We start from the raw sequence: 27,713 nt of genomic DNA on the forward strand, positions 1-27,713 counted from the left end.
ATGTATTTCTTCATTAATGGGTGCAAAGCATATGATGCAAGAGCTTAAACATGAGCACAACAATTGCCAAGTATCACATTATCCAAGACATTTTAGAGTTACTACATGTAGCATTTTCCAATTCCAACCATATAACAATTTAACGAAGAAGAAACTTCGCCTTGAACATTATGAGTAAAACCTAAGGACACATGTGTCCATATGCAACAGCGGAGCGTGTCTCTCTCCCACAAAGTGAATGCTAGGATCCATTTTATTCAAACAAAAACAAAAACAAAAACAAACCGACGCTCCAAGTAAAGAACACAAGATGTGACTGAATAAAAATATAGTTTCAGGGGAGGAACCTGATGATGTTGTCGATGAAGAAGGGGATGCCTTGGGCATCCCCAAGCTTAGACACTTGAGTCTTCTTAAAATATGCAGGGGTGAACCACGGGGGCATCCCCAAGCTTAGAGCTTTCACTCCTCTTGATCATAGTATATCATTCTCCTCTCTTGACCCTTGAAAACTTCCTTCACACCAAACTTCAAGCAAACTCATTAGAGGGTTAGTGCACAATTAATAATTCACACATTCAGAGGTGACACAATCATTATTTTCACTTCTGGACATTGCATAATGCTACTGGACATTAATGGATCAAAAAAATAAATCCAACATAGCAAAAGAGGCAATGCGAAATAAAAGGCAGAATCTGTCAAAAACAGAACAGTCCGTAAAGACGAATTTAAAGCTGGCACCAGACTTGCTCAAATGGAAAAACTCAAAACTAATGAAAGTTGCGTACATATCTGAGGATCACGCTCGTAAATTGGCAGATTGTTTCGAATTTTCTACAGAGGCCTGTGCCCAGATTCGTGACAGACAGCAATGCTGTTTCTGCGCAGCGATCCCAAATATAACATCAACTTTGACATAGAAACTTTACTTGGCACAAAAACATGATAAGGAGAGGTTGCTACAGTAGTAAACAACTTCCAAGACTCAACAAAACAAAAAATTGCTGTAGTAAAAACATGGGTTGTCTCCCATAAGCGCTTTTCTTTAACGCCTTTCAGCTAGGCGCGAAAGTGCAAATCAAGTATTATCGAGAGTAGAAGCATCAACATCATAACTTGTTCTAATAATAGAATCAAAAGGCAACTTCATTCTCTTTCTAGGGAAATGTTCCATACCTTTCTTGAGAGGAAATTGATATTTAATATTACCTTCCCTCATATCAATAACGAGCACCAACGGTTCGAAGAAAAGGTCTTCCCAACACAATAGGACAAGATGCATTGCATTCGATATCCAAAACAACAAAATCAACGGGGACAAGGTTATTGTTAACCGTAATGTGCACATTATCAATCCTCCCCAAAGGTTTCTTTTTAACATTATCGGCAAGATTAACATCCAAATAACAATTCTTCAATGGTGGCAAGTCAAGCATATCATAAATCTTTTTAGGCATAACAGAAATACTTGCACCAAGATCACATAAAGCATTACATTCAAAGTCATTGAATTTCATTTTAATGATGGGCTCCCAACCATCTTCTAACTTTCTAGGAATAGAAGTTCCAAGTTTTAGTTTCTCTTCTCTAGCTTTTATGAGAGCATTTGTAATATGTTTTGTAAAGGCTAAATTTATAGCACTAGCATTAGGACTTTTAGCAAGTTTTTGTAAGAACTTTATAACTTCAGAGATGTGGCAATCATCAAAATCTAAATCATTATGAGCTACAGCAATGGGATCATTGTTCCCAAGGTTGGAAAAAATTTCAGCAGTTTTATCACAAGCAGTTTCAGCAGTTTTAGCAATTTCAGGCAGTTTTGTACGCTTTGCACTAGGAGTAGTAACATTGCCAACACCAATTATATTACCATTGATAGTAGGAGGTGCAGCAACATGTGAAGAATTAACATTACTAGTGGTGGTAATAGTCCAAACTTTAGCTACATTATTCTCTTTAGCTAGTTTTTCATTTTCTTCTCTATCCCACCTAGCACGCAATTCAGCCATTAATCTTATATTCTCATTAATTCTAACTTGGATGGCATTTGCTGTAGTAGTAATCTTATTATCAATATCATTATTAGGCATAACTTTCAATTTTAAAAGATTAACATCAGAGGCAAGTCTATCAACTCTAGAAGCAATAATATCAATTTTATCAAGCTTTTCCTCAACAGATTTGTTAAAAGCGGTTTGTGTACTAATAAATTCTTTAAGCATAGCTTCAAGACCAGAGGGTACACTCCTATTATTGTTGTAAGAATTCCCATAAGAATTACCATAATCATTACCATTAGCAGAAGGATATGGCCTATAGTTATTACTAGAGTTGTTCCTATAAGCATTGTTGTTGAAATTATTGTTTTTAATGAAATTCACATCAACATTTTCTTCTTGAGCAACCAATGAGGCTAAAGGAACATTATTTGGATCAACATTAGATCTACCATTCACAAGCATAGACATAATCACATCAATCTTATCACTCAAGGAAGAGGTTTCTTCAACAGAATTTACCTTCTTACCTTGTGGAGCTCTTTCCGTGTGCCATTCAGAGTAATTTATCGTCATATCATCAAGAAGTTTTGTAGCCGCCCCCAATGTGATGGACATAAAGGTACCTCCAGCAGCTGAATCCAATAAATTCCGCGAAAAAAAATTTAGTCCTGCATAGAAGGTTTGGATGATCATCCAAGTAGTCAGTCCATGGGTTGGGCAATTCTTTACCAAAGTTTTAATTCTCTCCCATGCTTGAGCAACATGTTCAGTATCTAATTGCTTAAAATTCATTATGCTACTTCTCAAAGATATAATTTTAGCGGGAGGATAATATCTACCAATAAAAGCATCCTTGCATTTAGTCCATGAATCAATACTATTCTTAGGCAAAGATAGCAACCAATCTTTAGCTCTTCCTCTTAATGAGAAAGGAAACACTTTCAATTTAATAATATCACCATCTACATCTTTATACTTTTGCATTTCACAAAGTTCAACAAAATTATTGAGATGGGCAGCGAGCATCATCGGAACTAGCACCGGAAAATTAATCTCTCATGACAAGATTTAGTAAAGCAGGTTTAATTTCAAAGAATTCTGCTGTAGTAGCAGGTGGAGCAATAGGTGTGCATAGGAAATCATTATTATTTGTATTTGTGAAGTCACACAACTTAGTATTTTCAGGGGTATTCATTTTAGCAACAGTAAATAAAACAAACTAGATAAAGTAAATGCAAGTAACTAATTTTTTTGTGTTTTCGATATAGAGAACAAGACAGTAAATAAAGTAAGACTAGCAACTAATTTTTTTGTGTTTTGATTTAGTGCAGCAAACAAAGTAGTAAATAAAATAAAGCAAGACAAAAACAAAGTAAAGAGATTGAGAAGTGGAGACTCCCCTTGCGGCGTGTCTTGATCTCCCGGCAACGGCGCCGTAAATTTATGCTTGATGCGCGTAGATATACACGTCCGTTGGGAACCCCAAGAGGAAGGTATGATGCGTATAGAAGCAAGTTTCCCTCAGTATGAAACCAAGGTTTAATCGAACCAGTAGGAGCCAAGAAGCACGTTGAAGGTTGATGGTAGCGAAATGTGATGCGGCGCAACACCGGGGATTCCGGCGCCAACGCGGAACCCGCACAACACAACCAAAGTACTTTGTCCCAACGAAACGAGTGAGGTTGTCAATCTCACCGGATTGCTCTAACAAAGGATTAAACGTATCGAGTGGAAGATGTTTGCAAAGAAAATAGTAAAACACAATTGCGATAGATTGTATGCTATGTAAAGAATAGGACCGGGGTCCACGAGTTCACTAGAGGTGTCTCTCCCATAAGATAAAAGCATGTTGGGTGAACAAATTACGGTCGGACAATTGACAAATAGAGAAAGGCATAACAATGCATATACATGATATGATAAATATAGTGAGATTTAATTGGGCATTACGACAAAGTACATAGACCGCCATCCAACCGCATCTATGCCTAAAAAGTCCACCTTCAGAGTTATCATCCGAACCCCATTCAGTATTAAGTTGCTAAGCAACGGACAATTACATTAAGTATGGTGCGTAATGTAATCGACAACTACATTCTTAGACATAGAATCAATGTTTTATCCCTAGTGGCAACAAGCACATCCACAACCTTAGAACTTTCGTCACTTGTCCCGGATTTAATGGAGGCATGAACCCACTATCGAGCATAAATACTCCCTCTTGGAGTTAAGAGTAAAAACTTGGCCGAGCCTCTACTAATAACGGAGAGCATGCAAGATCATAAACAACACATAAACAATAGATTGATAATCACCATAATCATAGTACTCTCTATCCATCGGATCCCGACAAACACAACATATAGAATTACAGATAGATGATCTTGATCATGTTAGGCAGCTCACAAGATCCAACAATGAAGCACAACAAGGAGAAGACGACCATCTAGCTACTGCTATGGACCCATGGTCCAGGGGTGAACTACTCACTCATCACTCCGGAGACGACCATGGCGGTGTAGAGTCCTCCGGGAGATGAATCCCCTCTCCGGCAGGGTGCCGGAGGCGATCTCCTGAATCCCCCGAGATGGGATTCGCGGCGGCGGCGTCTCTGGAAGGTTTTCCGTATCGTGGCTCTCGGTACTGGGGGTTTCGCGACGGAGACTTTAAGTAGGCGGAAGGGCAACGCGGGGGGCACACGAGGTGCCCGGGGGTAGGGCCGCGCGGCCGGGGCCCGGGCCGCGCCGCCCTTTCCCCGGCTGCCTCGTGGCCCCACTTCGTTATCTCTTCGGTCTTCCGGAAGCTTCGTGCAAAAATAGGACCCCGGGCGAAAGTTTCGTCCAATTCCGAGAATATTTCCTTACTAGGATTTCGAAACCAAAAACAGCAGAAAACAGACAATCGGCTCTTCGGCATCTTGTTAATAGGTTAGTTCCGGAAAATGCATAAATATGACATATAATGTGCATAAAACATGTAGGTATCATCAATAAAGTAGCATGGAACATAAGAAATTATCGATACGTTGGAGACGTATCAGGCGGCTCGTCGGAGGAGGTGTCGTCCTCCTCCTCCTCTTCCTCCTTCGCCTCCTCGGAGGAGGTGAAGTTGCCCCAGGAGAAGCGATCGTCATCGCTCTCCTCCTCCGATTCCCCGTCGGCGAGGAAACGGAGGTCACTCTCCCCGTCAGTCGAGGACTTGTCGTCCTCAGACCAGACGGAGAAGTCGTGGCTGGACTCGTCCCTGTCTTCTATGGCGCGGCGAATGTGGGCCTCGTGGGCCTCCATCGGATCCCACTCCGGCGTCGGCTCCCGGAGGGGGGAGGATTGGACGGAAAGACCCGACGAAGAAGAGGAGGAAGAGGAGGAAGACATGGTGGCAGAGGAGGGCTTTTGCAGTGCTAATGCGAAGGGGACGAAGAAGGGAACTGCAAGATGTGGCTAAATAAAGGGGATACAGTGGAGATTTAATGCTTAAGCAGTTTTCGAGGATGTGGTGCCACAACTATCAAATCGTGCAGGGAAGTTGAGAAGGCAAGGCATCATGATGAAGAATACTGCGACGGTTCTGCTCTGCCACGACATGACCCTTCGAAGGAAAAACAGAGTGGTTTTGAAATTATCATTACCAAAACCAGGGGGGCATGTGTTATCACCAGATTTTGGCCAAATCAGGAGATGGACCGTAAGTGAAGATGGGCTTGAAAGGATATACACGTGGAGCATCTTTGAAGCGGCCTTGCACGAAGAGTTTGGGCTAGATTGCCCATGTATCCGTAAATATAGTAGATTGCATCTTAGTTAGAATTAAAAGATAGAGTTTAACCCGTGCACGGTTAGGTGCACGCCCGAATTAGAGAGTCCCTTGGACTATAAATATGTATCTAGGGTTATTGGAAAAGGAGGACAATCACGTTCACAACAAACACAAATCAGGCGCATCGCCACCCCTTCTTTCGAGGGTTTCTCCCGGGTAAGCATCATGCTGCCTAGATCGCATCTTGCGATCTAGGCAGTACGCGTTTATTCGTTACCTGGTGCTGCTCGTGCTGAAGCGTTGTTGACGGCGAGTAGCACTATTTATCGTAGATGTTTTGGGGCCTGCATGGATGCTTTTCTTATGCATATCTGCTTAGCCATGCCGTCCCTTGATATCTAGCTGCCCTTACACCTATCTAGGTGTAGGGGCAGCACCATGCTTGTTCGTTGTTTAGTAGATCCAATCTGTTATAGACTCTCCTTGATTCTTCAAGGATTGGTTTAATATCTGTATGGTTAGGCCTTGCAAACGGGTTGAACGATCCGGTAGTGCGTTAGGTATGGTTTGTTAGCCCTAAGAGGGATGTTCCGGGAATTAACTTAATGTTGGTTTTTAGGCCTCTTTTAGGGTTAGTTTTCCATTATCTTTCGTGTCTATTAGGCTCAACTACGCGTAGGACGTTCCGATCATACGGTGAAAACCCTAAACTGTCGTAGATTGGTTTAGCTTTATACTGATCAAGCAGGAGCCCCATGTCATCGTTAACCCGACGTGAACCATGGGGCGATCGGCTTTGTGAGCCGATCCACAGGGCAACCTGAGAGCCGATCGGGCTCGTATTTAATGTTTACGTGTCTGCCATCGAAGCAATCCAACACCTTCCTGATCAGGTATAGGTCAGGTGGCACGCCCTTGCAACCGCTGGGACGTGTGCCGGAACATTTGCGGGACGACGTCGAGGGACCAGGGCTCCCTGCAGCCTTGGAAGCCTCCCGGCTCTTCGTGTTGCTTAACCACTGCTCGCCGGTGGGTTTTGGCAGGCAACAGTTACATAGCTACTACCTCCGTCCCGGTTTACACGTAACCAAAGTAACATAAGATATATACTATATAATATATATCATTAGAAATTTTACATATTGTACTTTTTAATGGTATAATTTTCTAGATTAAATCCTATATTTTATTAGTTAAATTGATAATATTGGGATACGCGTAGGCCCTGCAATCCGGGGCGGAGGGAGTAGGTACTATAACATCACATTTTTCAAGATAGAATAATTAATGAAGCCATCTATGACACTATTTTAATATTACTAACCACTATAAAGATAGTATCATGTGCATGTTACCACTCTATGTTACTTTTTACTATAACTAGTCTCGACACCAGGAGTTGGTATACATGTGAGAAAGAGCCGCGATGTTCGTAAGATCCTTGAACGGAGCTACACCAGACTCCAAAGTCCAAACACACCAAAAGCTTTTATTTCGGTGAACTCGAATTTTAATGACAGTAAATCGAACATTAACATTCTATCTAACTAATAAACTAGAATTTTGATGATAGCGACATGTTCAACTACTAGTGTTTTTACTGACTACATTAGTTACCACTTTAATTTGGATCTAGCATCAAATTTCTGGTTCGTCACTCATGAGCAAAATTTAGAAAGGCCATAATAAGCATGGAAACATGCAAGCACATGGAACACTAGACTCTTGTTTTACACGTACACCTTATGACCTCAGATTTGTCATGGAGTAACTTGAGTTGTTGTATGTTTCTTGTTGGACGAGCGCAAAGTGTTCAATATGTTCAGTCATGACATGTAAAAAACTCACTACCAATGGAACGGTTGTACCAAAATGAAATTCTGCATAGTTTTTATGCATGTTGATCGAGTTATTAATGATAATAAAAGATGTTATTAACATTAGATTATTTTGTTTTAGTGTCCAACAAACACATAATAACGTGTGACGTCAGCAAAAAATTCTATTGCAGTGTTGTATTCATGTGTAAAGAAGATGCAAGTGAGATTTTTTTAGGCGTAGGTAATTCTACCAATTGGACTAGAAAATCAAAAGTAATCTGGTATAATTTAGTTGAAGCCATATGTCTTTGAATATACTAGTGGAGGGTTTAACCAAATAATTTGTGTCTACTAGTAATACTTGTACTATAGAAGATACAACTTTGTGTTGGCACATAGTTTACTCTATATGTTAAATTAATACACTTTATTGCTTTTGTTTACCAGGGTGGTTGGGTGGAGGTGACCGTAATTTTGTTGCTTTGCTAGTTGAATGGTAACATTATAAAAGAATATAATCCAAAGCTGTAAACGACGGGCGCCGAAAAAATCCAATTCGTTGTCTTTCTTTTGAGATCAAAACGCTGTTATAGCTACTACTGACTCTTGATGTTGGATCACTTGTTAGTACCTACATGCGCCGGATGACACAAGTTGGAGTGCCTATACTTGCTCGACACGACTATAAACAGCAACAAATACTCACTGTACAGTTTACTGTTCAAGATGTTAGCTGCGACAATAACTGTACTCTTCACTGTTCAAGATGTACTAACAAATGTAACTGGCATGTCATCAAGCAATTGCACATTACGCTATTGATGGGGGCAAATAGATGCTACCCTAAATTGATCGGTCGCTAAATGTTGTGCTGTCTAGCCACGGACCCATCATTGTTGAAGAGACATTGACCTGGTCATGGCTTGGCAGGTTGCGAATCAAGGTGGCTATCAGTTAGAGTGATGCAAGCGATGACCTATAGGCAACATAGGGCTCTTATGATCGTACGAACTTCCTTTGTGGACAGAAAGTTTTTGCGGAAATTGCGTCTCAACCTACCACACTAGCGTCAGAAACACCATATCTATCTTAGCATCTTAGTCTAGGTTGATGTACTCCTCTACGTACCCGTCTTAGCCGGTGGCATATTGTGTTGCTAGTGTCACTCCTTCAAACTAACCGAAGCCCAATAATCAGTTAGAGGTGTCCTTTACTCCTCTGAAGTGGACCTAACCGAAGCCCAGACCGCTTTAGAGGAATAAAACCATTACTCCTCCACTGCTCCGGCCATTATACTTAGTCGACCAAGCAGTGGAGGAGGAAAAGATTTCCTCCTCTTCTTTGCCTCAACCACAACCTAAAATCCAATCCTGGCGATCGGTGGCGCCCCCCGTCGCCACCTCAGCCCTCCACCATAGCCACAAAAGGCCGGATCTTCTTGTCGAAGGTCCCCGCCGTTGAATCCTAGCGCTCGCTGCTACCGCAAACCCTCACCTCAGATCCCATTCGCTTGCGCTTCCCGCTGCCAGTCCCCACCATGAATGGTGCTACTTCAACGTTGTCGGCATCCCCGCGCTCCGCGAGCCTCCTCGATCTACCGGTGCTGACGTCGTCGGTTTACCGCGGCGTGAGGCAACGGTCGTCGGGCTTGCGTGTCGCGGAAATCAATGACTGGAACACTTGCCTGAAAGTGCAGATAGGCAGATTCCATTCGGCAGACCAGGCATTTTTGACGTACGACGTGGAGAATGTCCGGCTCCACGGGCCGGACTCCGGCGAGCTAAAATTTCAGTTGGAGGTCGGTGGCGAGGTATCGGACCTGGACCCGCCAAACCGTTGCCTTGTCTCCAACCGGGAGCGGCGGGAGGACCGGGAGGCTCGTAAGATTCTAGAGGCGGAGCGCCACAACAAAGGTGGAGCGGTTCGCGGTCCTCAACCCGAACCTCGTTGAGGAGGAGCGCGAGGATGGCGGACACGGCGCCGAAGCACAAGGATCTCGCTGACGATGCGGGGCCATCGACATCACCGAAGAAGATGAAGGAGGTCGCCGATGATCATCGACCTCGACAACGACTCCTCCTCCTTCGACTGGGACGAGGATTAGCTTAGTTTATGTCAAATTCGGTCGTAGTTTGACCTACTTTTGGTTGTATTTTGTATAATTTAGTGATAGAACTAGTCTTGTGTCAAATCGTCTCAATTTCCGTTGAATTGAGTGAGATTTGGTTGAATCGGGATTTTACTCCTCTAACCTTTGGGACCGGTTTTGCTTAGAGGAGTAAATATACTCCTCTAACGAATAGGGAGCCGTTTTAGACCCCTAAGTTTTGGGGTCGGCCGGTTAGAGATACTCTAAGACAGTTTGTCTTACCCCTTGCCGTTTTGGTACTTCCTCCCTCTAATCCAGTGCGCCGAGCACGGATCATAAGTTTGCATGTTTGGGCTACTTAAGAAAATCTGGAAAAATAACATGTTGTCATTCTTATAGTGCAACTAAGCAAATAATACTATTTTCCATGTGAAAGAATCATATGAAATACATACACCATACGTCAAAAAAAAGACGCTAAGAAAATGTGCACAAACATGTTTTAACACGGATGCCCCTCGAACAGCACATTTAGTCAAGTCATGTAAAAGGAGAGCATGATTTGGACCCATAATTAACAAACGAGATCTGTTCATCGAAATAACTAACGACACCGACCCAGTCGGTCTTGTCTAATCGTTCTTGCGTCGATGCATAGGTAATACTCAGTGAGCAAGTTATCTTGGAATCTCCCCCGACAAAATTGAGGAATGCAACATCAAATCCTGTGGAGTATTTCCAGGTTCCGCGGTTCACCACCCGCATATTAAAAGCATGCACGTGAAGTCTGAATTTTATCTAGCGGCCGTTCCTGTAATCCTGCTAACCAAAGAGGACATTCGTGAACAGAAATCGCTACATAGTGAAATATTCCCTCGAACAAGAGGGCATTTTATTTTATTTTCGCAAGTGCAAGATCTCTCCGCGAATAATTGATCACCCCAGACTTTCCGCGATAGAAAATTCGAGGGATTCCTCAACCAAATGCCCAAGTTGATAATCGTGTAACCGTACCAAATTACAGATTGCCCATTGATTAGCTGCGTAATCGAGTATGTTGAGTGGCGGATTCGACAAGAGTTTTTCGTGGTGGATAGATAATGAAAAACTAAGACGACTACCGTTTGCTCGGTGGTCTCGCTTTTAAAAGAGTTATGCGATGGTCTCGAATCTCGACCACAGCTTGCGTTTGAGTAGTTAGTGACTTCCAAGGCACTGGTGTGCGTCAGCTTCGTGACGAGACGAGAGTCCCTCAACAAGCATGATTAAAGAAGAAAAAAAGACAGCGATGCCGTTCGTTTTCTCTTCTGTTTTAGTTGTGGGTTTGAATTTTCCAGCTTCTTGGATAGTGCTGGAAGTTACTAATGGTATCATCAAGAGCGACGATTAGCAAATTGCAGACGATTGTGCAGGCGTAGGGCACCACAATATTTTGCTCTAATTTGTGCACCGGACGGAAAGTGAGATGGACGTATCCCTTGTTACGGAAGAAGCAATTGCAAGTTGCCGCGCAGCTAATAAGCTGTAGGTTTAGCTGATGCTGGGTTTCGTATTTTCTGGCGGTGGACGTTTCAGACTGAAACTTTCAGTAGGTCAGTGGGCACGTCTCGCCGTCTCGGAGCGTCACTCCACGAGACTGACCATTCTGAGCGCACTTTACGTGTATGGACCTAGATATCACGAGCATCCTCGACATATCCAGCAGCGTGATATCGATCCGTTTTGCGCTCAACTCCTGTGCATGGTTGAAAGTTCAGCGTCTGTACCAGACGGGACATCACCTTGGACGACGGCCAACCTTTGCCGGTGGAGCCATTGGATCGCCGTACGTCCTCTCATTTCATGCCCCCCATGTCCTCGCACAGTAGACTTGTACTGGTCGCCACGCGACGCAACAGCCGGTAGGGAGAAAAGTCGCCTGCTCATCATACTTGGATCCTGTGGTCAATGTCTCGCGATAAATCTATGATTTGAGACTGTCTGCAACGAGTACACTTTGGTCTGCAGATTTGCACGGGCACAACTAAATGTGAAACTTTTCCCCACCGCCCTGGGTCGTTTTGTTATTTTTATGTAGGTCGCATATAAATATTTTAGAATTGGTACGAGTAAGTATCAAAGATGCAAATATTTATTTCAAGAGCTTTTTTAGGGTGATTTGCACAAAACCTAGGTTCCGTCTAATCAATTTAGGTTTCGTATAATCTAATTTTTCGTGATCATTCATTAAATCACTGATATATTTTGTGTAACTTCTATAATGCTACAGCACTACTAACGAACCTTTTAGGAATAAACTCATCAAATCTGAATCAGATAAAAAAGAGTTCATCAAATCAGAATAAATGCGCTGGTAGAAATCCTTGTCTCCTATGTACTCATCATGCGCTGGTAGAAATCCATGTCTCCTATGTACATCGTCGGTCACGCCGGTCACAAGCACCACCACGCCGCCGACCACGAAGTTGAGTACCAACATGACACCGCCGGTCATGTCAGTCACAAGTATCACCATGTCGCCGACCACGAAGTTTAACACCACCATCACACCGCTGGTCACTCCCATCATAAGCATCACCATGTCGCCGACCACGAAGCTAAATACCACCATGACAGCACTGGTCACGCCGGTCACAAGCTTCACCATGTCGCCAACCACGAAGACGAACATACCATGCCGCCACCACCATGGATTATCACCTCTTATTTGTCACCTATCATCACCATGTCACCGTCCACGAAGATGACAAGTGAGAAGTTGAGCAAAAGTACTCCAAAATATACTCACATATACATAGAAATTAGAGTATACTAGCGAGCCATTTATTTATGCGTCTATGTCCGCTTAAACAAAAACCTTAATTTTAACACGAAAGTCATGTGGAATGGTGAGGTAAACGTACTCCACAAAGGAAATTTCAAACGGTTGAGCGTTTGCAACAAATTTGGTAAAATTGGATCAAAACTTCATACACGTAATTGACGATTTACGACTGACGAAACTCGAAACTGATTATCAGAATTGATTCATATCATCGACACGCTTCTTTTTCATGTACAACTTATTTTGATTTGGAGTATGTTTGCGCTGATTTGAAGAGACGGTGTGTGGAGTAGTGTAAGGGAGAGTGAGCATGCAGTGATTGCATCCGCTGAGCAGAGGAGTGAAGACAATGGGACAGACCTCGTAGAAACGGCCGATCTAGGCGTTGTTTGAGGACCTTGTCCGAGGGTGCTTTAAGAAGCGGTTAATTCAACAACTTGGGTGAGCCCACGAAATCAAAGGGATTATTTTTTGCTGGCCCGATGCGAGCCAAGGAATGCCCAAACTACCCAACAAGCTCATGGTAACCCAAACACGTAGAAACACCAGACTCTTGTTTTACACTACACATTGTGACCTCAGATTTGTCATGGAGTAACTTTAATTGTTATGTGTTTCTTGTTGGACGGGTATAAAGTGTTTAGAATATTCAGGCACGACATGTCAAAATATCACTACCATTAATTGGACGAACGTAATATATTTCTGGAACGGTGATACCAACAAGAAATTATGATCTCTTTTTATGCTCGTTGATTGAATTATTAATACGGAGTATCATTATTTTCTATTTTAGCGTCCAACAAACACATCATCATCAGTGATGTGTGACACATCATCATCTTCTGTTGATACCCAAATGTCATATTCATATGTGAAGGAGGGAGAGAGAGTGTTTGTGCCATTAATCATAAGAGACAAGCGAAATTGTTATAACCATAGGAAATTCTATGAATTGGATTGGAAAATCTAATGTAAACTCACAATAGTCAGATTTGTGGGGCTATAACATTTTTATTGAAGCTTCAGTAATATGTTTCTGAATATACTAGCGTACAGTCATGGGATTGTAACCAAATAATTTTCTTCTACTAGTAAGACTTGTGCTATGCTATAGAAAAGAAAACTATGTGATGGTACATACTTGCTCTAATTCACTTTCTCGTTTTTTTCTTTATCGGGGTGGCAGAGGTGACCGTAGTTGTTATGCTCGTAGGTATATGTGGTAATATTATAGGGAAATACAACCCAAAACAGTATACAAGCACCGAAAAAACTCAAAACGTTGCCATAACTACTAGCGAACTATGTACACTAGATTTAGATGTGCGCCTTGGCGCACGATCCCGTGAAACTCGTGCCAATGCAAACTCTGTATAACGAACCTAAAAATAATACTCTTTCGTAGGTTTCACAAAACAAAGTTGATAGGACAAACTTAGGATAAAGCACGCGAAATTACAAACATAGCAAACCTACAAAAGCATGTCATTGTGACAATATGGACTTTAGAGGCTACACCGGAGGAAACATAAATCAGCTGCAAATGAAAAGTTAAAATGAAAGAAACGGGAAGAATAGACGCTTAAGTCATGTTTGATACTTAGTCGTTCACTGCAAAGCAAATAAAAGGTAAGGCTTACTCATTCCAAAAGGAAATACATATAGTGGGATGCAGCTTACCATCGCAGCTCCCACCTTTCGCATCGGTATAAGATTGTTAAAACACTATGCTAAGCACTCATACAAACCGAAGATAATTAGTCAATAAATAGACATAGAGAGAATGCAGGGGAAAATGTTACACATAGCAGCAACAGTTTATATTAAGATCAAAATACACTGCTATTTCATACATAAGGTCTCTTCATACTTAGGGATACATGAGAACCTTCAGATTCCTTCACTACGTTGTATGCAAATCATCACAAAGCCCAGTTGGCAAAATGTATCCCGCACACATCAATTTATCTGTCCTTCTCATTCAGCTATCTTAGGAGACATTCACCATACGTGGTATTATTGCCTCTCTTCACAGCCTACAATAGTTGTCCCTCAGCTATCATTTAATGCATGTTTGCACACCATGATTGCCATGGAACATCAGATCAAATAGTAAATCATAATTTATCATAGTATTTGTAGTCTTGACCTTGCATACCCCAGCCTCAATTTCCCGATTCATGCAGTCTGTCTTCTTGACCTTGCATACCCCAACCAAAGTTGTGAACCACCTTTAAGGCATGCCACAAACTCGTTGTTGATGTGCAAGTCAGCAGATAACTTCTTCTAACTCTTACTCTTGGCGTTAAGAGAAGGCTCTGGCTCTCCCGAGTGGCCAGGAAAGGTTACCTTCTTCCCCGTGGCAGCAGATTTTGGAGGTTCAACCAGCTCAACGCAATTTCAAATGTCCTTTACACAAACCGGAGTGACTGCTCTTACAAAAATCTGAAGTCGACGGGGCAGGAAAGAAGGCATCATGGATCTATACAAAAATATCATCTTATTTCCTTCATACTCGAATAATTTCTATAATAGGAGCAACATAAAGAGAAGGCAATATTATGACAGAGAAAAGCAGGAAAAACAAAACTGTAGCAGGTTGTGCTTAATACTTTCTCTATACTGCATATACAAAAAAAAAATATCTGATGTGATTACCTGGTTTCTGGAAGGGAACCAAATGCAACCTGAAACATTTGATGCAGTGGGTTAATAATAATTATATAATATGAGTACTATAACACCGAGTGTATAAGTATATAGGAGAAAAGGAAAGCAAAATGGAATCACACAGTAATTCTGGCAAAGCCAAGTATATAACTGAGTTCACTCTTTTTTAACAAAACAATTATATGCAAATGGCTGATTACCATGTGCAAAAGAGGAAATTATTTAGAACTCCGGAAGGCCAAACAGAAAAGAGGAGTACATTAAAAGCATGGCTAGTTTCACCTTTTAACCGTTTTTTCCTGGAAATCTACCGAGGCACTCTTTCTCGCTGTTATTGATGGTATATCCTTCAACCATTCAATATCTACAGGGAACTTGATCATGAAATAAAATCAGCAGCCAACTAACCGTAATATCCCAAGTGATAGAAGGTAATTTTGCAAATTCAAAACTATATAGATTAAGATTTTAGGTAATACATAAAATGAAAACATGGGATGGATAGAGGCCCAAAAAATAGATGCACTGTTGTTTGTACACAGCATAATGGTTTCCCTGAACCAAAATAATTGCGTTGATGCTTAAGTTTGAGTTATTTAAGATTTTAATGTCCAGTCTTTGTCAATGGTGGATGTCAATACTAATAAGCCTCTTTGTTATCGCTTTGTATCTTTCTAACATCAAAGAAACAGTCTACAAATATTTTAAGCAATAATTAGTATTTATATTGTAGAACTCTCGAGCCTTGATTGAGAAATGGAAACATCTGACTGTAAAAGTCAATGGTGAAACAACATTCATAAACAAACTGAATCAATGTGTGATCATGGTAGATAAGAAGTGCATCACTTCACCTGAGTATGCTCCAATGTGATAGTCCTGGCCTAGCTCCTGGCCATGTTCTACGCTGCCAGTCATGTATTGGACAGAAATTGGTTTTGCCTATGAGTGCAACGGAAACAATATAGAAAAGCATGGTATGATCATCTTTGCGCCAACTGATATGTTATGCCAACAATCTAAATCATGGTTAAATTCAGTCATATATTCACCTCGGTTAGAAAACTAAATCATGCTAATGTAGCAGCATGCCAGCATGCCATCCTACCATATTAATGTTTATAAGCTTTAGCTTAATGAACCTGAATTAAATATGACTACTTGATTACCAGCTTTGCTTCAAACTCCGCCAGCTCATACTACTATTTTCTATTTGCAAGCTTGACCATAGAATTAATCATATCAATGGAAATCTGTTCGTTGCAATAATGCAGCAGAATAGCATCTACCATGCCTACTGTACCATGAGATCTAATCTATCTTTTGCTCGTTTTCATGGCATGCCCAATACTACAGAGTTAAAACATGGTACATGTAGCCGCTGCTTGGAGTGATGTGAAGGAAACAATGCATTTGCATTACGGCTGATCTGCCAGTGGAGAGAAGGCCGTGATACATCCTAAATTGTTGAGAAGCTTCCTGAGAGAAACCTTATAACCTGGTGGAAACAGATTTAAAAGTAGGGTTGATATTAGCAAGAAAACTGGACCATAAGAAATACTCTTGGAAATTGAAACAACCTGTTGTCACATTATAAGAGCAAGAAACTCACAACTACTGAATGTATTCTGTGCATTAGCAGAATATTCAAATATCTTAAATATTATGAATCAGAATAATGTAGCTGGAACAAATTTAGAGGTGCTGATGCTTTTGACTTCATTTACCTTGATTCACCTTTCCTCCTTGTATTTTGTACATAGGATTAAACTTGGCTCCATAGACTCCAGCCAAATCATCACTGCAGTGTCTTTCTGGAAGTTTAAAACTTGCCTTAGACAGAATATATCCATTGGCGGAGAGAAGGATCATCAGAACTTCCCTTAGAGCCAGCTCCTGGACACCTTTGGACAATTTCATGGATCTGCTGTACGACAAGTGCAAGATGTAAACATGAATCGGCGCACAACATCTACTTGTAATTTCATAATGATACAGAGAGAAAACTAAGAAAGGCCTCTAGTCCACTGCAGCAAACGAGCACTATAGATCTTGACAAAAGGCTCTAGTGGAGGATGGAACCAAGGAATGAAAAACAAAACTACTATGGTTATAGCATAAAAATGTAGCCACATACCCAACAGAAAGCTCAGAAAGATGGTAGCACTCCCGAAGAATAAGGAAGAAATCTCCAACAAACCAATTAATTGTTTTCTTTCTAGCATACTAAGTAAGCACATCACAACACAAATAGGTTATTTCAGTTAACGACTAAAAGCTTTAGGCGTTTTCAGTTAATTAATGACTAAAGCCATGCACTCCTAATTATAGGAATATATCAAAGTGCACACCTAAAGCTCTGTAGCATCTACAGTAGGGCATTCTCTCTTTCGTAAATTAAAAAAAATCTACATTAGGCAGAAAGGGATTCCCTATTTTTTCCAATGCATAAAAATGCAACACATATGCATCTCAAGCTGCAAGTAAATACAGAAGAGATGGTTGTGAAGCGCTAGAAAATACATGTAGTTGAGATCACATTTCACAGCTAATGTTTGAACAAAAACCAGAGTTTAAAGTACAATGACTTTCCAACTCACCAAGATTTAACAGGTCGGCCTACTACACGAAATGTTTCATATTAAGCAATAATGGTAGATGTATGATCTGGCTAGAGTAGCGTGCACACGAACATGGCAGCAACCATAGCACTTAATACCAGAAAAAAGCGAAAGAGTCCATCAAATAAGAAACACGCTGGTATGGCAAAAAAAAATCTGTAGACAATAAGTACAACATATGATCGTGTTTACATATGTACAGAAAGATTATTCAGAGAACAACTGTCAAAATGTATACATCTAATAAAAATGGCATACACACTGCAAAGACTTCTAATGAGCATATACCAGTTATACTTTGAATGTGGTGCTTCATGTACAACGAGGCGAAGAAAAAAGTAAAATGGATCATAGGACAGTAACTACTGACTGAAGTGATGAACCTAAGTACGCAGCATATTTTCACCTCATGTTAATATTAAACTACATTTGTATCTCATTTATCATGTGACCCTGCCGCTCATAATAACCCTTCCACCATATCATGAAAACATCAACATATATTGTAACATTACACACGAGATTTGATTGTAATGGTACTAATAGAAGAATGGACAGTAGCATCATATATACATTAAGCAATATGAATGACCTTAATTGGCCTATTTCAAACCTTTGCTTACTCGGAGAACAAGATTTCACCCCAATCTTCCACTTAAAACGCTTGACTCATTCAAGTAAAAAGTGAAATAGTGAGTAGTCAGCACAATCAAGTAATCAACACCTAGAAAATAAATCCATGCTAACAATCTGGGCTGAATAACACCTAGAGTAACCAAGGGCACCACAACCTTGCCAAGGTGAGGATGAACGCCTGGCGGTGGTGCCGGCTGCTCCTTCCAATGGATCAGGCTGGTGCTCCTACATACAATGGCAACAATCTTCTAATCCCAAAGGTTGCATCAGACCATCGAGAGCAAAACACATCGGAGATCTCATCGCCGTTGATGTGGCTCTGTCCTAATGCTGGCTGCATGGCTAGGCCATCGTTGATGCAGGACTAAAATGCTGGACACCCACAATAATTTGCGCAAGTTACTAAAAATGCACCCTTGAATTTAAATAATAGCTTCACTGTCTAAGAACTGCACAACAATTCATTCACTGCAACCCAATCAAATAATAAATTGGTATTTGGGGAAGGAGACCATGTTACTGGGATACACTTGAAAAACCAAAATATGAGCCGAGGACAAGTATAATAATTTCAGTTTATGTCTAATTCAGTAATCCGTGTGTCATGTAAGGCGTATTTTCTGAACCTATGAACAAAAGGAGAAAATTCCCATCATACATGCTCAACTAACTCGAGAAATAAAAACATATTTCAGAGATAAATGATAATGATAACCCAATTACTAACCTGATCAATGCCCATTTAAATTGCAGCGCAAAAACCTTCCTCTTCCAATCCTGAAACAATGCATTTAGAATTGGAAATGGGCAGAAAGAAATCTAAAAGAAATTCTTGAGGTAGGTATCTGGGGAAGGGGACCATGTTACTCACTGGGATACACTTGAAAAACCAAAATATGAGCCGAGGACAAGTAATAATAATTTCAGTTTATGTCTAATCTAGTAAACTGTGTGCCATGTAAGGCGTATTTTTCTGAACCTACGAAGAAAAGGAGAAAATTCTCATCATACATGCTCAACTAACTTGAGAAATAAAAACATATCAGTGGTAAATGATAATAATAACCCAATTACTAACCTGATAAATGTCCATTTGAATTCCAGCGCAAAAACCTTCCTCTTTCGATCCTAAAACAATGCATTTAGAATTGGAAATGGGAAGAAAGAAATCTAAAAGAAATTCTTGAGGTAGAGCATATGACAAAAATAATTATAAGGAAATCTTGATTAAAAGGAAGTACACATAGAAAAACCAAATTAAGGCAAGTAACTGGAATGGGATAGTGCAAATGTTTGTACTTCAAAACATGATAGAAGAAGTTCATCGAGAGTAGACAGAACATAGAATTTTCAAGCTCTTTCATGATATATAAACAAGATCTTTAGATGAACACAACTATATAATGCAGGTTTTGTCTAGAGTTGAGGTAGGCTGCCATGTGCTTCTTGTCCTGCATGTCCTTGAAATCTCCCAACGTGTTGAGAAAAAAGTAAGCAGTGAATCAATTCGATTCATGCTGCGTGAACTCATCTAGATCCAACAGGGGATTAGAGAAAAAAAGGCTTTACCTTCAGCTGTCACCTCATGTGGAGTACCGACACGCTCCTCCTAGCGACAAGACAGCGTGTGGCGGCAGCTCAAGCAACAGACGACGCTACTTCTGCGGGCCGCCGTTCCGCCGATGGGCTCCAGATGAGCTCCACGTCGTGGTGCAGCAGGTGACAAGGGAATACCTCGGCAATGCCTACGTATTGTAGACTAGGGTTTTCGGGAAGAGCGACGATGGAGATTCCGGGGACGAGATTAGGCACACGACGTACCCAGCTTTGGGTCCCCTCGGTGGAGGATCCCTACGTGCTGCTAGCAATCCATTATATGATTATCGATATGTTTACAGGGTGCCGCCGTAGGCGGAGCTATGTTGTCTATATTCTGTCTATCTGTTGGTCTCCCCTCTATCGGGTGCCCCGGCTAGCTTTATATATGCAACCAACCTAGGGTTTTACAAGAGTCCTAGTCGACTACTTCTTCGGGTTGCCTTGTTGGGCCTTCTCCATATTGAGTCTTCTCCATATTGGGCCGAGCCAGGTATACTAATAATGGGTACCCGAAGGGTATGCCCATGTCAGTAGCCCCCGAGTTTATAGGGAAGTCGAAGACTTGCGTAGAAACTCCAAGCATAACCATTTCCGAAGTCGAAGAAATACAAGGCGAGGTCCATGTCGTAGATCTTGTGTAGCGTAGATGATGTCGACGATTCTTGAAATTATCGGGTGCGCGGCAGCGCTCCCGATGGGAGTAGCCCCCGAGTCTATGGGCAAGTGCTTGCACTTAGGCATAGACTCAAGTTGTACTACTCGATGAAGAACTTAACTATATTTCTGGAAGACTTGATGAAATCCATGTGCTCCCGATGGGAGTAGGCTCGACTCGAGTCGAGTTGAGTCTACAAACCTGAATTGCCGTAGATGTTGTCGAAGTTATCTTTCTATCGGGTGCGCGACCAGCGCTCCCGATGGGAGTAGCCCCCGAGGCTACAGCCAAGTGTTTGCACTTGGGTGTAGGCTCAACTTGCTTGTAATCGACTTCACAATTTTTCCTCTTTCTTGTATCTTATCGGGAGGGTGAACAATACTCTCGATAAGAGTAGCCCCCGAGCCTATGGGCAGGTGTTTGCACCTAGGCATAGGCTCAAGTTGTACTACTCGATAAAGAACTTAACCATATTTCTGGGCGCAGCCCCTCTTTTTATCGACTCTAGGCCGTTGCTATTTTTATTTGACATCCATATCTATATTGTACAGGGATAATGGTAATTGGGGCTAGTTCATCTGACGGATCAGGTACTAGTTAACTCGCTCTAGTGGAAATCCGCAAAAACCTACTTCAAGATCACGTCCCCGGACATGATCTCGGGATACTGGTGTAAACTTCGACGAGTGCCGCTTAAGGTCTTACCATTCCGTCGAGTCCCGAGTCATGTTTATCGGGTACCTAACGCGTCCGTTAGGATTTTTCTTCGTATCCGTTGATACGGATAAAAGTAGCGAGCGCGAGTCTTCGGCGATGCCACGCCCAGCGAACGGATCCGGGGTCTTACCTTCGCAAATTTGCGGCATTCGAAATTGATCGCAACTTTGGCGTTCTGAGAATATATTGTCGAGTGCCTTGTTCGGCTGATGCAATGACCCATTTTGCGGGTTCTTCTATTTTTCTCTCGGGCGTGATGAGACAGCCGAATATATTGGATTCTTCTATATTGTCGGGTTCATCACCGATGCTTTTGCTCGGAAGAATATGACGAGTCAATGGACCCGAAGATTTGTCCATCTCTCTCTTTTTTTTCTTTTTTTTTCTCCTTGATGAAAATTTTGTCGAGTTCCTCCTTCAGGAAAATTTCTTCGGGTCCTCTTTGAGGATAATTCTTCGAGTCCTCTTTGAAGATAATTCTTCGGGTCCTCCCTGAGGATAATTCTTCGGGACCTCCTTGAAGATAATTTTTCTGGTCCTCCTTAAATAAGATTTCATCGAGTCCTGTCTTGAAGACAATTTCGTCGGGTTCTCTCAAGATTTCGTCGGGTTCCTCCCTGAAGAAGATTCATCGGGTTATCTCTTGATTTCGTCGGTTTCCTCCCTGAAGAAGATTCATCGGGTTCTCTCTTGATTTCGTCGGGTTCCTCCCTGAAGAAGATTCATCGGGTTCTCTCTTGATTTCGTCGGGTTCCTCCCTGAAGAAGATTCATCGGGTTCTCTCTTGATTTCATCGGCTTCCTCCCTGAAGAAGATTTCGTCGGGTTCTCTTTGAGGATAATTTTTTCGGGTGCGCGCATCCGGACATAGGCTCAAGAACTTGCATACTTTTAAATTTGCTTTCTCCTGCACAAATAAACAAACTCTTTCTATCTTTTCCTTGACTCTCTTTTTCGCATGCGGTGTCAGATGCTCAGATTCAATGATATGTAAAGTGAATACATGCTGCGCAGCCCCCAATTGTCGGGTGCGACGAAAGTAAACGATAATCAACTTTGTGCAAAATAAAAGAACACTTAGCTTTTTGAACACGACGAAGTCGATGCATGATGAAGTCTTCGAGTGTAGATAAGAAATTTAGCCAAAGTAGAAACCACCAAATAGCAAAAGTAGGTGCCGCCAAATTATAAAGAAATAGCCGAGCCCCCGAGCGTTGCTGAGGTGATGTCATGATTGTTGCTTAGACGCCGTGTCACCGTTGTTACTCGCGGCGAAGTTGTTGTCGATCCCCCGAACGTTAGGCGTGACGTCGAAATAAGTTGATGGAGTCGCGGCGTCATATTTGGTGAAGCCATTCAAGATGAAACCATAGACAATAATATACGAAGATGAATCCCAGATAAAGTATTTTAGATGAATCCATATTGAAGACGCCATTAAATATAGAGCATATATTGAAGATAAATCCGTTGATATCATAGAGGATGAATTCATTGGCCCGAAGAATCTAGTAACAATCATAGAAGATGAATCCACTGATATCATAGAAGATGAATCCATTGATCCGAAGAAAATAAATCCAGTAATGGCCATAGAAGATGAATCCATTGACCCGAAAAAAATAAATCCAGTAATGGCCATAGAAGATGAATCCATTGACCCGGAAGCTCATCGGGTAGTATTGTATAAGAGGAAACCATTGATAACCTTATAAGATGAATCCGACGAAGACAAAAATCCAGTAAGCCGAAGAAGGTGAATCCACTGAGCCGAAGAAGATAATTTCACTAAGCCGAAGAAAATAAATCCACTGAGACGAAGAGAATAATTCCACTGAACCGGAGAAAATAATTCCACTGAGCCGGAAAAGATATATCCAAAGCCGAAGAAAAGAAATTCACCAAGTAACCGAATGTATTTGTGGTAATGAAGTAATGGTACAGCCCCCAGTGTTAGGTGAATTTGCTCTAATGATGTAATGATGCAGCCCCGAGTATTCGGGTGTGGCGAAAGTAAATAATAATTGACTATTTCAAGAGGAACACTTAGCTTTGTTGTCCGCTGCGGCGGAGCCGACGTAAAAACAGGTCATGTAGCAGACAAAGTTGATATAGTCGCGCGACGTCTGCCCAGAAGTACCCGATTAGAACGACGCAGTCGATGTAATGGATGATGTAATGGCACCACCCCCGAGGATTTGGGTGCGCAATGGGTAAGTATCCCGATCTGTGGTGTAAACGCGGTGTCACGCATTGCTTCATGGCGAAGGCGATGCGTTCCCGCAAAGGGCGCGACCAAATGCTTCTGTATAGTTCATCATTGATAAAAATCCATATGCGCGTATACGAGTTGGCTCCTCCGTAACTCCCTTGTTTCAAACATGAAAGTAAACAGCCAGACATGTTGATGATTAAATTTAAATAACATTACTGAAAGAGAAAACGAGATGGGATTGAATAGGAAGTTTCCGGTCGTGAGAGAGTCACGTGGATTTGGTTTCCTTTTCGCTCGGAACGATGCCGTCCATTGTTGATTAACTTGGACTCCTCTATACTTTCCATTGGTTGTCAACACCTTGACTTTGAGCACTAGGCACACGGTTACTCGACGAAACGACCACAGCTGCGAGCTGTGTCGACGAAACTTTTGCTGATTTTGACCGGCGGTCTTCACACCGCGATAACCTCTTGATACCCCTTTGATCTGATTCTTTTTCCTATTTTGTTTATTCTTTGGAAGAAGCCAAAGGATCAGATACTGGAACTTGCGACTGCGCGGATCCGAAGTCTGGAAGTGATGATGGATCGCTCCGTTGGTTATTGTGCGCGGAGAAAAAAAAAATCCGATCATCCGCCAGATTGACTCGTTGATTATGAACTTGACGATCTTCTATCTAGATGGATCTAGATGTTGTCGATGATGAGGGATCCCGCCCGGATGACGAAATCCAGTCGTCGCAGTTCCCACAGACGGCGCCAATTGACGAGGGAATACCTCGGCAATGCCTACGTATTGTAGACTAGGGTTTTCGGGAAGAGCGACGATGGAGATTCCGGGGACGAGATTAGGCACACGACGTACCCAGCTTCGGGTCCCCTCGGTGGAGGATCCCTACGTGCTGCTAGCAATCCATTATATGATTATCGATATGTTTACAGGGTGCCGCCGTAGGCGGAGCTATGTTGTCTATATTCTGTCTATCTGTTGGTCTCCCCTCTATCGGGTGCCCTGGCTAGCTTTATATATGCAACCAACCTAGGGTTTTACAAGAGTCCTAGTCGACTACTTCTTCGGGTTGCCTTGTTGGGCCTTCTCCATATTGAGTCTTCTCCATATTGGGCCGAGCCAGGTATACTAATAATGGGTACCCGAAGGGTATGCCCATGTCAGCAGGCCGTGCTCCTCCTTCCGAAAGAAGGGCAAATTATTACCTAACACTTTGGGCCGATGCAAATCGTGTATGGAGAAATCTAGGCATGCCTTTGAGATCAACAGCGTGAGGAGACGCTGCTCCCGGCGAGGACGACATGAGGTTGTGCTAGCCACTACAAGAAATCTGCCATAAGTTGACAAAAATAAGGTGTCACTGAAACGTCACTGATGGCTGCTTGTGACGTTACCGTGACGCTTTTCAAAACGTCGAAAGCTGGGAGTCAGCGGTGAGTGCTTAAGACGTTTCACTTGAAAACGTCGTAGAGCTTTGTGACGTTTTAAAATGTCATTGACGGCATGACGTTCCCAAAACGTCATGGGCGCCTGCCCCGAGTCCGGCGTGGCAATCCGACGTGGCAAAATTGTGACGAATTAGAAACGTCGTTATCTGAATTCAGCCCGGTCCATTCAGCTTCTTATGTGGGCTGAGCCCATTAGTTCTGATTATTTTTTCCGGCTTTGTTGGGCCTTGGCCCGTAATCGGCCCAATTACCTCGACCTTTTTAGCTTATTTTTTTCAACGGCCTTTTTAGCTGCTGTACTTACTGGGCCTGGGCCAATTTTCATTGGGCCGTGGCCTTTTTAGGACCCATTGCACTTTTGGGCCGTGGCCTTTTTAGGACCCATTACAGTTTTGGGCCGTGCCCTTTTTAGGACCATTACACTTTTGGGCCTTGGCCTTTTAGGGTCCATTATGGTTTTGGGCCTTGGCCTTTTAGGGTCCATTAAGATTTTGGGCCTAAGCCTTTATAGGGTCCACAAAGGTTTTGGGCCTCAGCCTTTTTGGGGTCCATAAAGATATTGGGCCTTGGCCTTTTTGGGTCCATAAAAGTTATGGGCTTTGGCCTTTTTACTGTCCTGCAAGTTTTTTGGGCTTCGGCCTTTTTTGCCTTTTCAACTCCCATTTTTCGAAAATGCAATTAATTATTTGTTGGGCTCTAGCCTTTTAAGAGCCCATATATTTCTAGGCTACTTTGGGCCTTGGCCTTTTAAGACCCCACAATAGCCCAACAGTGCATATATTAAACTAAGAAATTCAACAGCAAAATATAAAAGACAACATTTCAAATCTGCAAATTTCACAGCAGAGTGACGAAGCAAGAACATGACCAGGTTCACGGATTCACCAACATGTCAAGAAAGTTCACATATTCACGAGAAGAAGTTCACAGATATGACCAAGTTATTGTCACGCTGCCAGGATATGACCAAGTTCCATGGCGGGACACAAAAAAGGGATGCGACCAACGAGCAGGAGCTAATTCGCAGATGCTCCGAAGATGGACATCATGTGAGCAAGCCTCCTGTCACTTTCCTCGGTCCGCTTGAGGAGCTCCATGTAGTCCTTGTCACGCCGAGCTTGTGCGGCTTCATTTGCCGCTTGCTTCTCCTTCCGGGCAGCAACTTCTTCCATGATGGCAGCAAACTGCTGCTTCATCCGTTCAGCTTCCTCCCGGGACCTCTTCGACTGTGCTTCCGTGTCATGAACATGCGCCGATACAGCGAGCTGCGGTGGGCTTGTTGAGCTTGACGATGGGAACCGGGCTGAAGTCCAAGCATTCTTCGAGAAAGTGCTGTGCTTGGCTTCCTTGCTAAGAACCTTTGCAACAACGACGACTGCAGACCTTGGCGGTGCACCTTCTGGCACAGGAATAGCCAACTCAGCTTCCATATCAGCCTGGAGATCCATTTCCAAAAGATTCATCAATTCAGGAAACGCACAGGTCCAAGAATGGTTCACAAAAGTGAAATGAACAAGTCACTTACTATTGCAGCTAGAGCTTCCTCGGAGAAACCATCCTTCTTGCTCGTGATGGGTCGCCTTAAAGATGTCGATCGCATCTAGCTCTTCACCTCTGCGCTCCTCCCTCCGGAAATGATGTTCACCAAGAATCGTAACATAAGCTTGTGGAGACAAGAGTAAGATGCAAAGGAAATTCTGTAAGAGTGTTCTTACAGATTGCATACGAGATGAGCAGCATAGCTACGAGAGCCGATCTTTTGGCCAAATTTGACCGCAAAGACGACTTGTCCTTGTTCTTGGTACATGTGTTCTGCGGAAGGGCACAATCATGATATTCGAGTAATGTGCACACTATAACGATGAGCATCATGTCTACCATGCAAGCACTAATGACAGCAACTGAAGCAAAGAACATACCCTGTGTCTTGGGGTTACCCACAGAGCAGTTAGAGCTTCCCATTCTTCATCTGAGACATCCTTAACAGGGGACTTGATGCTGACTTCATTTGCTGGTACTTTGTCGAAGTAGTCCCTTTTCAGGATGTAGCGCATGTTCTTCGACACTTTCCGCAGTACGTCATAGCAAGCCTTCTGGATGACTTCCGACTCTGTGTCCATGATGAAATTTGCCTACAAAGCAAACAAGGGCAAGGACGAGGTTAGTTATCATGAACTATGAACAATCAAGCAAGCACTCCTATCATCTAACAAATGAACTGGTGATGAAGAAGATTACCCCCATCTTTCCAACAAAGTCGGCCAACAAATTCTCATCCCTCTTGTACAACTTGAAATGCGGAAGGAGCGGCATCTGGCCTCTTGCAAGCATTCCACCCTCCGATGCAAACTTGGCAGCAGGCAAAGGCTTCTCAGGACGTTTCAGCCCTGGAGGAATCTCAATGGTAAGCTTGACTCCCATCCCCTTGCAAATCTGCTCCAGCCCGGTGCCCTTCCTTTTACGGCCACCTGCAGCAGTGGTTCCACCCGAATAGCATACATACAAAGATCATGTCGAAAGCAAGCACCCACAACCAAAAGAGTTTATAAAGATAAACAAAAAAGGCAATAGATAGTGTGGACAGCTGTCCAACAAAAACTTGCCTTCATCATCCTCGGGATCAAGAAAACCATCGGAATCAAAGTG

The 27,713-nt window shown here is 42.4% G+C and overlaps 2 long non-coding RNA genes across 2 annotated transcripts; both read right to left on the reverse strand.

Annotated features, from left to right (window-relative positions):
- Positions 1-14,279: 14,279 nt before the first annotated feature.
- LOC124667831 lies at positions 14,280-16,253 on the reverse strand. The gene is made up of 3 exons (XR_006991419.1): positions 16,020-16,253; positions 15,154-15,182; positions 14,280-15,021 (listed from the first exon to the last, which is right to left on the reverse strand). It is a non-coding gene; the product is annotated as an uncharacterized LOC124667831 (long non-coding RNA).
- Positions 16,254-16,700: 447 nt separating this feature from the next.
- LOC124667832 lies at positions 16,701-20,136 on the reverse strand. The gene is made up of 4 exons (XR_006991420.1): positions 19,992-20,136; positions 19,150-19,550; positions 18,400-18,794; positions 16,701-17,089 (listed from the first exon to the last, which is right to left on the reverse strand). It is a non-coding gene; the product is annotated as an uncharacterized LOC124667832 (long non-coding RNA).
- Positions 20,137-27,713: the final 7,577 nt, after the last annotated feature.

This window comes from Lolium rigidum, chromosome 6 (genome assembly GCF_022539505.1).
Source record: "Lolium rigidum isolate FL_2022 chromosome 6, APGP_CSIRO_Lrig_0.1, whole genome shotgun sequence".
Lineage (NCBI taxonomy): Eukaryota > Viridiplantae > Streptophyta > Magnoliopsida > Poales > Poaceae > Lolium > Lolium rigidum.